The sequence below is a fragment of the Vicugna pacos genome, unplaced genomic scaffold, assembly GCF_048564905.1.
Source record: "Vicugna pacos unplaced genomic scaffold, VicPac4 scaffold_14, whole genome shotgun sequence".
In the NCBI taxonomy this organism is placed as follows: domain Eukaryota; kingdom Metazoa; phylum Chordata; class Mammalia; order Artiodactyla; family Camelidae; genus Vicugna; species Vicugna pacos.
In genome coordinates, this window is record NW_027328735.1 from 4,717,629 (window position 1) to 4,726,880 (window position 9,252).

Genomic DNA, 9,252 nt, shown 5'->3' on the forward strand with positions numbered 1-9,252 from the left:
CAGCTTCACACTCTGTGAACAACAGTGAACTCCTTAAAGGTCCAATAAACTTGGCTGAAATAGATAGGAATTGAATACTTAGCTCACACCTAGAAACGATGTCCTTCCGCTAGATTCAGCAAATGTTGTGTTTATGTCTTCCCTTGGGTGAAGGGAGTGTGGTAAGAGAGGGGAATCTGACTGAACTTGAATCTGTATTAGGCCTCAATTTTTCAAGACAGTATAGGTAAATAGTACAAGTCAGAAAGAGAACTGTACTGTAAAAGTCGCCAATGATATAAAAGACACAGCTTATGTGGATCGTCTTTCACTTGAGTCAAGCCCCCGTGGGCACTATATCATGCGGGTGCAGACTTGGTTGCGTTAAATGGCTTTACCCAACATGATCGGATGATTAAGCGTTCTCATCACTGATAGAAGAACACCTGGTTCTCCATAGACTAGCATAACTGCAGCAGGGTTCTCCTAGCTAGAATGCCTCTAGGTGCTTTTGGATTCAAACCTAAATGTATATATTTGGTTTCTTTCCTCTTGTATTTTCCTAGAGAGGGATGTTACCCCTTGAAATGCCAATATTGGCCAGTAGGTGTCATTGGGAGTAAAGGGCACCAATGCACAAGTGTATCCAAGTTTGGGGGTTATTTCAAGTTTCCAATAGTTATTTCATGGTTCCTGTTGGTTTCGGAGGCTTCAACCGTAAAGAGCCGACATGAACCCTTTAACAGTTTGGACTGCCAATTTGCATTCTATCTGTCTAGGTTTTCCGTCGAGCTGACAAAATGTTACCAAAATTGACAAGTCTGGCTTCTAGGTCGATTGAGTGTGTTTCAAAAAATAACTTCATTTTCGTATAACTCCCAAAACATGTAAATGAATTCTTTTAAACTTCTTAAAGACTGCAAATGAGATATCAACACAATGTCAAAACAGGTGTATTCGGACCATCCCTCCCACCACGGCTGTATAGAAACAAAGAGCTAAGCAAATATCACATTTCTGTGAAATGTATCTGGATAGTGTTGATTCATCGATGCCCAGTTGGCAGAGAAGAAGTGCAACCTGCACTCACTCGCTCCCATGAACAGAGCAATGGAAACATCCACTCACCCAGCCCTTGGCACAGGACACTTGCCGAAGAGAGGTCTGTTACTTCCAAAGACAGGATGAGGCCTCAGGACACCTGGAAGCAGGAGAAGGCAAAGCAGGAAATGGAATCCAGTGAGGGTCTGACCCCTGGTGATGGAGCAACAAGGGTGAAACTCTGTTTAACTTGGACGCACACTCTCAAGCGGACAGGAGACATGGGATAGAAGGTGATGTGCTGAGATTTACAAGAGTGCACAGCAGATGCTTGGCTGACAGAACTCAAAGAAACCAGCGCAAAATATCCCCACAGTTGATTCGGAGTCCAAGATCCCAGCTGCCACATTTGAGGTAGCAGAGGCAACGTTCTGTGAGGGATAGGGCTACGAATGATGGCACACGCTGAGTCTCAGGGATCTGGAGTGCATTGTGGGATGTGGTGGGTCGAATCAAGAGAGCAAACCAAAATGTGTACCAATGATAAAGCATCAAAACTGGTCACGTGGTTGAGATTACCAATATGTCCCATGGCCACACCCAGTGCATCTGCAGGACCAGGGACCAATTGGGCATTTTGCCAATAGAGCACGTGTGGGGCTGACTCAGAGATATCGTTCATCTGGTCTGAGGGATCCAGGGGGCCTTGGTTTTGAAATCAGAATGAAAAGCCTTAGGATCTGCTACATTCATAACCTGGGCTGGGATTATGGTTTGGTTTGAGGCACAGGATGCGCAACAGCTGTGTGGTTGCCTTCGTGCACCCGTGCCACAAGGATGAGAGGACAAGGAAGAGTGGTCCAAGTCCACAGCGTTAGAAGAGGAAGCATTACCTACAGCATTATCTCCCTAAAGCGGATGCTACATTTTGGATGGCACCAGCACGGTACGGCACCGAGGACACCAAGGTAGGTCTGCGGGATCATTCCAGCAGGCCCTGATATGTGACATCCATAGATATGCTTCCACTGGTGTTTCTGTAGACAGAGAAGCTCTGAGAAGAACTGCTTTCATTGGGACATTCCCGTGGAACTACAAAGCACAAGCGCACTCTCAGTTTGCTGTTTTGGAAACACTCCAAAATGACATAGAGCAGAATGCAGAGCTGAGAACCTTTAAAAGCTTCATTTCCACAAGAGGAAGTGTCCTGCGCACTTTCAGAATTGTGAGATAAGCATTATCAAAATGAAGTTATGCAAATCGAAATAGTATTGGTTTTTCATCAAAACTAATGCAACAACAGCAATTGGAGATATACCAGACAACACACACAGGAACACGATATGGCATCAATGTCTAGGAGAAATTGTCCGCACAGAAATCCCATGGAATTGCGTAGAGCCAAAAGTCTAAAATTTTCACTTAACAAAGCCCTAGAAGTCCACATTACATACCTGATATTACCTGAGCAGTAGAGGTGAAGAAGTACAGTAAAAGAAACAGGAAGTACCATTTTCAGTTCCAAAGATATTGAAGGCCCAAAAGATAAGCTTTCAAACAACTAGACTGCAAAACGCTATCCAGACCATGTGTTGAAAATGGAGGTCAGGAAATCACTGAAAAACAACAGTGTCTCAGAATCACATAAGGCAGAATACCGGAAAAGGGGAAGAGAAAGTCTAAAGACGAGCCAAAAAATATCAGGAAACTCAATGGATGTGATAATATCAGGGCTAAAATTTAGTCGTAAGCAGACTAGATAATGCAGAGGGACGCGTGAATGACTGTGAAGACATGGGATCAGAAAAACCTCGGTCAGAAGCAGACATAGGAAAGCAAGTGCAAAGCAATGTAAACATTGCTGTTGAACCCTGGGTTAAGACAGGGCATGAAAGACTAGAATTCATAAGGGTCCCAGATGGAAAAGCAAGAGATAAGGAAACAAAAAATGTCTGAAAATTTATCTGTAGAAAAATCAGACTGAAACTTCCTGAAAGCCAAGAAAGAATCATGTATGCGAATTCAGGAATTACACAGCATCCAAAGGAGGTGGAATCCCAATAGACCTACCAGCAGCTGTATGATTCAAATCAACAAAGCTCACGAATATCACAGTGATTTAAAATGCACCTGGAGGAAACAACATAGTCACAAGGGAACCTCAAGAGGGGATTCAGCTGATATCTCGGCAGCAATATTGCAGGAGAGGGAGGAGTGCCAGGACACAGACCATATCCTGAATGGCCAAATGCTGCCACCTAGGGGAGCCTATGCCACATGACCGCCAGTCCTAATAACGGCAGAGCTAGAAAATTCCACAAACCGGCAAATCTTAAAAGAATTCAGCAGTTCAAAACTTATCCTACAAGAATGGTTGAGAAATCTACCCTGAATAGAAAAGCAGCAAGATGAAATGGAAAGAAGAAACCATTATTGGAAATGCAAGAAGAGCATGAGTGGCAAAGAAGAAACAAGAAGAAGGCAAGGAGGACATCAAAACCCTAAAGATGGGAGAGGGAAGCAGGAAATCATAGGTGATTGGAAGCACTCTCTTAAGTGAATCAGCTTATTTGACTCTCTGTTTCAAGCTTAAGGAGAGATGCATGGCCTGTCGTGTTTGCAATACAAGCGAGAAGCAGACCAACAAAGAATCAAACCAACAAACAAACACCAAAATGGTACGGTTGGCTGATATTTACCAAGGGAACCATGATTATTCAAAAGAAAATACTTAAGGTGGTGTCAAGGATCATTCAGCATGCATCGACCCATTATCGCGGCTTGCATGTACTCAGCACACTTGTATTCGGAGGTGTGCATTCATATTCGTAAATTTTGATTCATAAGAACATATCGTGACCTAACCCTAATGCCGATTTGGAATCAAATGGATTCCTAGTCCGTGATGTAGACTTGTATGTCTTCCAACAGGATGAAGGAATGCCATATTCTAGGCTACGTAGAGAAGAATTGTAAGAAGCCTATAACAAAGGCAAGTAGCTCTGCCAAAGTGTACTAAGAGCAAAAGAGACTGACAGCAAAGTGCACATTGGGGTTGGTTTCATTTCTTGGAATTTCAGCCCCCATGAAACCAATGGATCCATGTCCTGAGAGTGCGGGTATTTCAGCAGAAATCAGGCGACGCATATGTATTCCGGGTGTACGGATATTATAGGAACATAAGTCTCCTTTAGTGGGTCTCTGTGTACTGTGAACTGTTAGAAAGTTTAAAGACGTGTGAAACCATCAACTGAAAAGGGACACACTTCCCTCCATTGGTACTGTGCATAGAGATCTGAACAAAAGGAAAGAGGGAAGAAGAAAGGCCCATGGGACGCTAGTGGGTAGAATCACATTTACCTTAGGAACTTCTCGTCGGATGCAGCCCCTCCCCCAACACTGACAAGATGCAGCAGCCATTGGGGATGGCAGTTAGCGGTTGGATTCCAGGTGGAATGTTGGTGTGTACCGCGAGGCTTGTTGTGGCTGTTGGATCCTAGGTAACCGGGCAGAGTTCTGTGGGTGGATCAGTGTGATGGAGGGGCTGCCGCCCTCTGTGGAGCTTGGCTTAGGTGTTTGGTCCGGGAAGCTGTGTAAGTTCGAGATACTGCTGCTGCCCAAAGACCTGAGGTCACAGGTCAGTTTCCAGAACCTGAAAGGGCAGACAGTGGAAGATCTGCCTGTCATCAGCTTACTGGTGAGGCTCCGAGGTACTTTCAGACTTGCCCAGTCCTGGTGAAGTCAACTTTAGGGGAGACACGAAGAGAAGCTGGCCGAAAAGCTGGCTGAACGGATTGAGGAGAGATGCGAACACATGGATGAGAGATGTTCTGCTACAGTGGAGAATACTGGCGTGGAGACAGCTGTAGAGGATACCAGGCTCCAAAGACATTCATGAGACATATGGAACCTCGCTGATACTGGCAGAAACATACGGAGTGCCAACGTGGACTTGAGGAAGTTCCTCAATTCTCTTCTCCAAGAATTGGTCCATGGTCCCTGACGTCTGCAAGAGAAGAGATGGCAGAGATGATCAAAACGCTCCTGTTCTTGGAAGAGGTCATGGGAATCCACACTTCCCAAGGGGCCTTCCCAAGCCATTCAGACCAGAATTCACCAAGCCCAGGTAAGCCTTTTCCCAGGTTTGGGCCTAGCTAGCAAGCACTTGCCTTCCCTCCCCTCCACACAGGCATCCATTTTGAAGGATCAGTAGCTGAGCTGCAATGAAGCCATTACGAGTAAAACAAGCCCCTCCTAGAATCAGAGTTCCTCCAGCTTCACACTCTGTGAACAACAGTGAACTCCTTAAAGGTCCAATAAACTTGGCTGAAATAGATAGGAATTGAATACTTAGCTCACACCTAGAAACGATGTCCTTCCGCTAGATTCAGCAAATGTTGTGTTTATGTCTTCCCTTGGGTGAAGGGAGTGTGGTAAGAGAGGGGAATCTGACTGAACTTGAATCTGTATTAGGCCTCAATTTTTCAAGACAGTATAGGTAAATAGTACAAGTCAGAAAGAGAACTGTACTGTAAAAGTCGCCAATGATATAAAAGACACAGCTTATGTGGATCGTCTTTCACTTGAGTCAAGCCCCCGTGGGCACTATATCATGCGGGTGCAGACTTGGTTGCGTTAAATGGCTTTACCCAACATGATCGGATGATTAAGCGTTCTCATCACTGATAGAAGAACACCTGGTTCTCCATAGACTAGCATAACTGCAGCAGGGTTCTCCTAGCTAGAATGCCTCTAGGTGCTTTTGGATTCAAACCTAAATGTATATATTTGGTTTCTTTCCTCTTGTATTTTCCTAGAGAGGGATGTTACCCCTTGAAATGCCAATATTGGCCAGTAGGTGTCATTGGGAGTAAAGGGCACCAATGCACAAGTGTATCCAAGTTTGGGGGTTATTTCAAGTTTCCAATAGTTATTTCATGGTTCCTGTTGGTTTCGGAGGCTTCAACCGTAAAGAGCCGACATGAACCCTTTAACAGTTTGGACTGCCAATTTGCATTCTATCTGTCTAGGTTTTCCGTCGAGCTGACAAAATGTTACCAAAATTGACAAGTCTGGCTTCTAGGTCGATTGAGTGTGTTTCAAAAAATAACTTCATTTTCGTATAACTCCCAAAACATGTAAATGAATTCTTTTAAACTTCTTAAAGACTGCAAATGAGATATCAACACAATGTCAAAACAGGTGTATTCGGACCATCCCTCCCACCACGGCTGTATAGAAACAAAGAGCTAAGCAAATATCACATTTCTGTGAAATGTATCTGGATAGTGTTGATTCATCGATGCCCAGTTGGCAGAGAAGAAGTGCAACCTGCACTCACTCGCTCCCATGAACAGAGCAATGGAAACATCCACTCACCCAGCCCTTGGCACAGGACACTTGCCGAAGAGAGGTCTGTTACTTCCAAAGACAGGATGAGGCCTCAGGACACCTGGAAGCAGGAGAAGGCAAAGCAGGAAATGGAATCCAGTGAGGGTCTGACCCCTGGTGATGGAGCAACAAGGGTGAAACTCTGTTTAACTTGGACGCACACTCTCAAGCGGACAGGAGACATGGGATAGAAGGTGATGTGCTGAGATTTACAAGAGTGCACAGCAGATGCTTGGCTGACAGAACTCAAAGAAACCAGCGCAAAATATCCCCACAGTTGATTCGGAGTCCAAGATCCCAGCTGCCACATTTGAGGTAGCAGAGGCAACGTTCTGTGAGGGATAGGGCTACGAATGATGGCACACGCTGAGTCTCAGGGATCTGGAGTGCATTGTGGGATGTGGTGGGTCGAATCAAGAGAGCAAACCAAAATGTGTACCAATGATAAAGCATCAAAACTGGTCACGTGGTTGAGATTACCAATATGTCCCATGGCCACACCCAGTGCATCTGCAGGACCAGGGACCAATTGGGCATTTTGCCAATAGAGCACGTGTGGGGCTGACTCAGAGATATCGTTCATCTGGTCTGAGGGATCCAGGGGGCCTTGGTTTTGAAATCAGAATGAAAAGCCTTAGGATCTGCTACATTCATAACCTGGGCTGGGATTATGGTTTGGTTTGAGGCACAGGATGCGCAACAGCTGTGTGGTTGCCTTCGTGCACCCGTGCCACAAGGATGAGAGGACAAGGAAGAGTGGTCCAAGTCCACAGCGTTAGAAGAGGAAGCATTACCTACAGCATTATCTCCCTAAAGCGGATGCTACATTTTGGATGGCACCAGCACGGTACGGCACCGAGGACACCAAGGTAGGTCTGCGGGATCATTCCAGCAGGCCCTGATATGTGACATCCATAGATATGCTTCCACTGGTGTTTCTGTAGACAGAGAAGCTCTGAGAAGAACTGCTTTCATTGGGACATTCCCGTGGAACTACAAAGCACAAGCGCACTCTCAGTTTGCTGTTTTGGAAACACTCCAAAATGACATAGAGCAGAATGCAGAGCTGAGAACCTTTAAAAGCTTCATTTCCACAAGAGGAAGTGTCCTGCGCACTTTCAGAATTGTGAGATAAGCATTATCAAAATGAAGTTATGCAAATCGAAATAGTATTGGTTTTTCATCAAAACTAATGCAACAACAGCAATTGGAGATATACCAGACAACACACACAGGAACACGATATGGCATCAATGTCTAGGAGAAATTGTCCGCACAGAAATCCCATGGAATTGCGTAGAGCCAAAAGTCTAAAATTTTCACTTAACAAAGCCCTAGAAGTCCACATTACATACCTGATATTACCTGAGCAGTAGAGGTGAAGAAGTACAGTAAAAGAAACAGGAAGTACCATTTTCAGTTCCAAAGATATTGAAGGCCCAAAAGATAAGCTTTCAAACAACTAGACTGCAAAACGCTATCCAGACCATGTGTTGAAAATGGAGGTCAGGAAATCACTGAAAAACAACAGTGTCTCAGAATCACATAAGGCAGAATACCGGAAAAGGGGAAGAGAAAGTCTAAAGACGAGCCAAAAAATATCAGGAAACTCAATGGATGTGATAATATCAGGGCTAAAATTTAGTCGTAAGCAGACTAGATAATGCAGAGGGACGCGTGAATGACTGTGAAGACATGGGATCAGAAAAACCTCGGTCAGAAGCAGACATAGGAAAGCAAGTGCAAAGCAATGTAAACATTGCTGTTGAACCCTGGGTTAAGACAGGGCATGAAAGACTAGAATTCATAAGGGTCCCAGATGGAAAAGCAAGAGATAAGGAAACAAAAAATGTCTGAAAATTTATCTGTAGAAAAATCAGACTGAAACTTCCTGAAAGCCAAGAAAGAATCATGTATGCGAATTCAGGAATTACACAGCATCCAAAGGAGGTGGAATCCCAATAGACCTACCAGCAGCTGTATGATTCAAATCAACAAAGCTCACGAATATCACAGTGATTTAAAATGCACCTGGAGGAAACAACATAGTCACAAGGGAACCTCAAGAGGGGATTCAGCTGATATCTCGGCAGCAATATTGCAGGAGAGGGAGGAGTGCCAGGACACAGACCATATCCTGAATGGCCAAATGCTGCCACCTAGGGGAGCCTATGCCACATGACCGCCAGTCCTAATAACGGCAGAGCTAGAAAATTCCACAAACCGGCAAATCTTAAAAGAATTCAGCAGTTCAAAACTTATCCTACAAGAATGGTTGAGAAATCTACCCTGAATAGAAAAGCAGCAAGATGAAATGGAAAGAAGAAACCATTATTGGAAATGCAAGAAGAGCATGAGTGGCAAAGAAGAAACAAGAAGAAGGCAAGGAGGACATCAAAACCCTAAAGATGGGAGAGGGAAGCAGGAAATCATAGGTGATTGGAAGCACTCTCTTAAGTGAATCAGCTTATTTGACTCTCTGTTTCAAGCTTAAGGAGAGATGCATGGCCTGTCGTGTTTGCAATACAAGCGAGAAGCAGACCAACAAAGAATCAAACCAACAAACAAACACCAAAATGGTACGGTTGGCTGATATTTACCAAGGGAACCATGATTATTCAAAAGAAAATACTTAAGGTGGTGTCAAGGATCATTCAGCATGCATCGACCCATTATCGCGGCTTGCATGTACTCAGCACACTTGTATTCGGAGGTGTGCATTCATATTCGTAAATTTTGATTCATAAGAACATATCGTGACCTAACCCTAATGCCGATTTGGAATCAAATGGATTCCTAGTCCGTGATGTAGACTTGTATGTCTTCCAACAGGATGAAGGA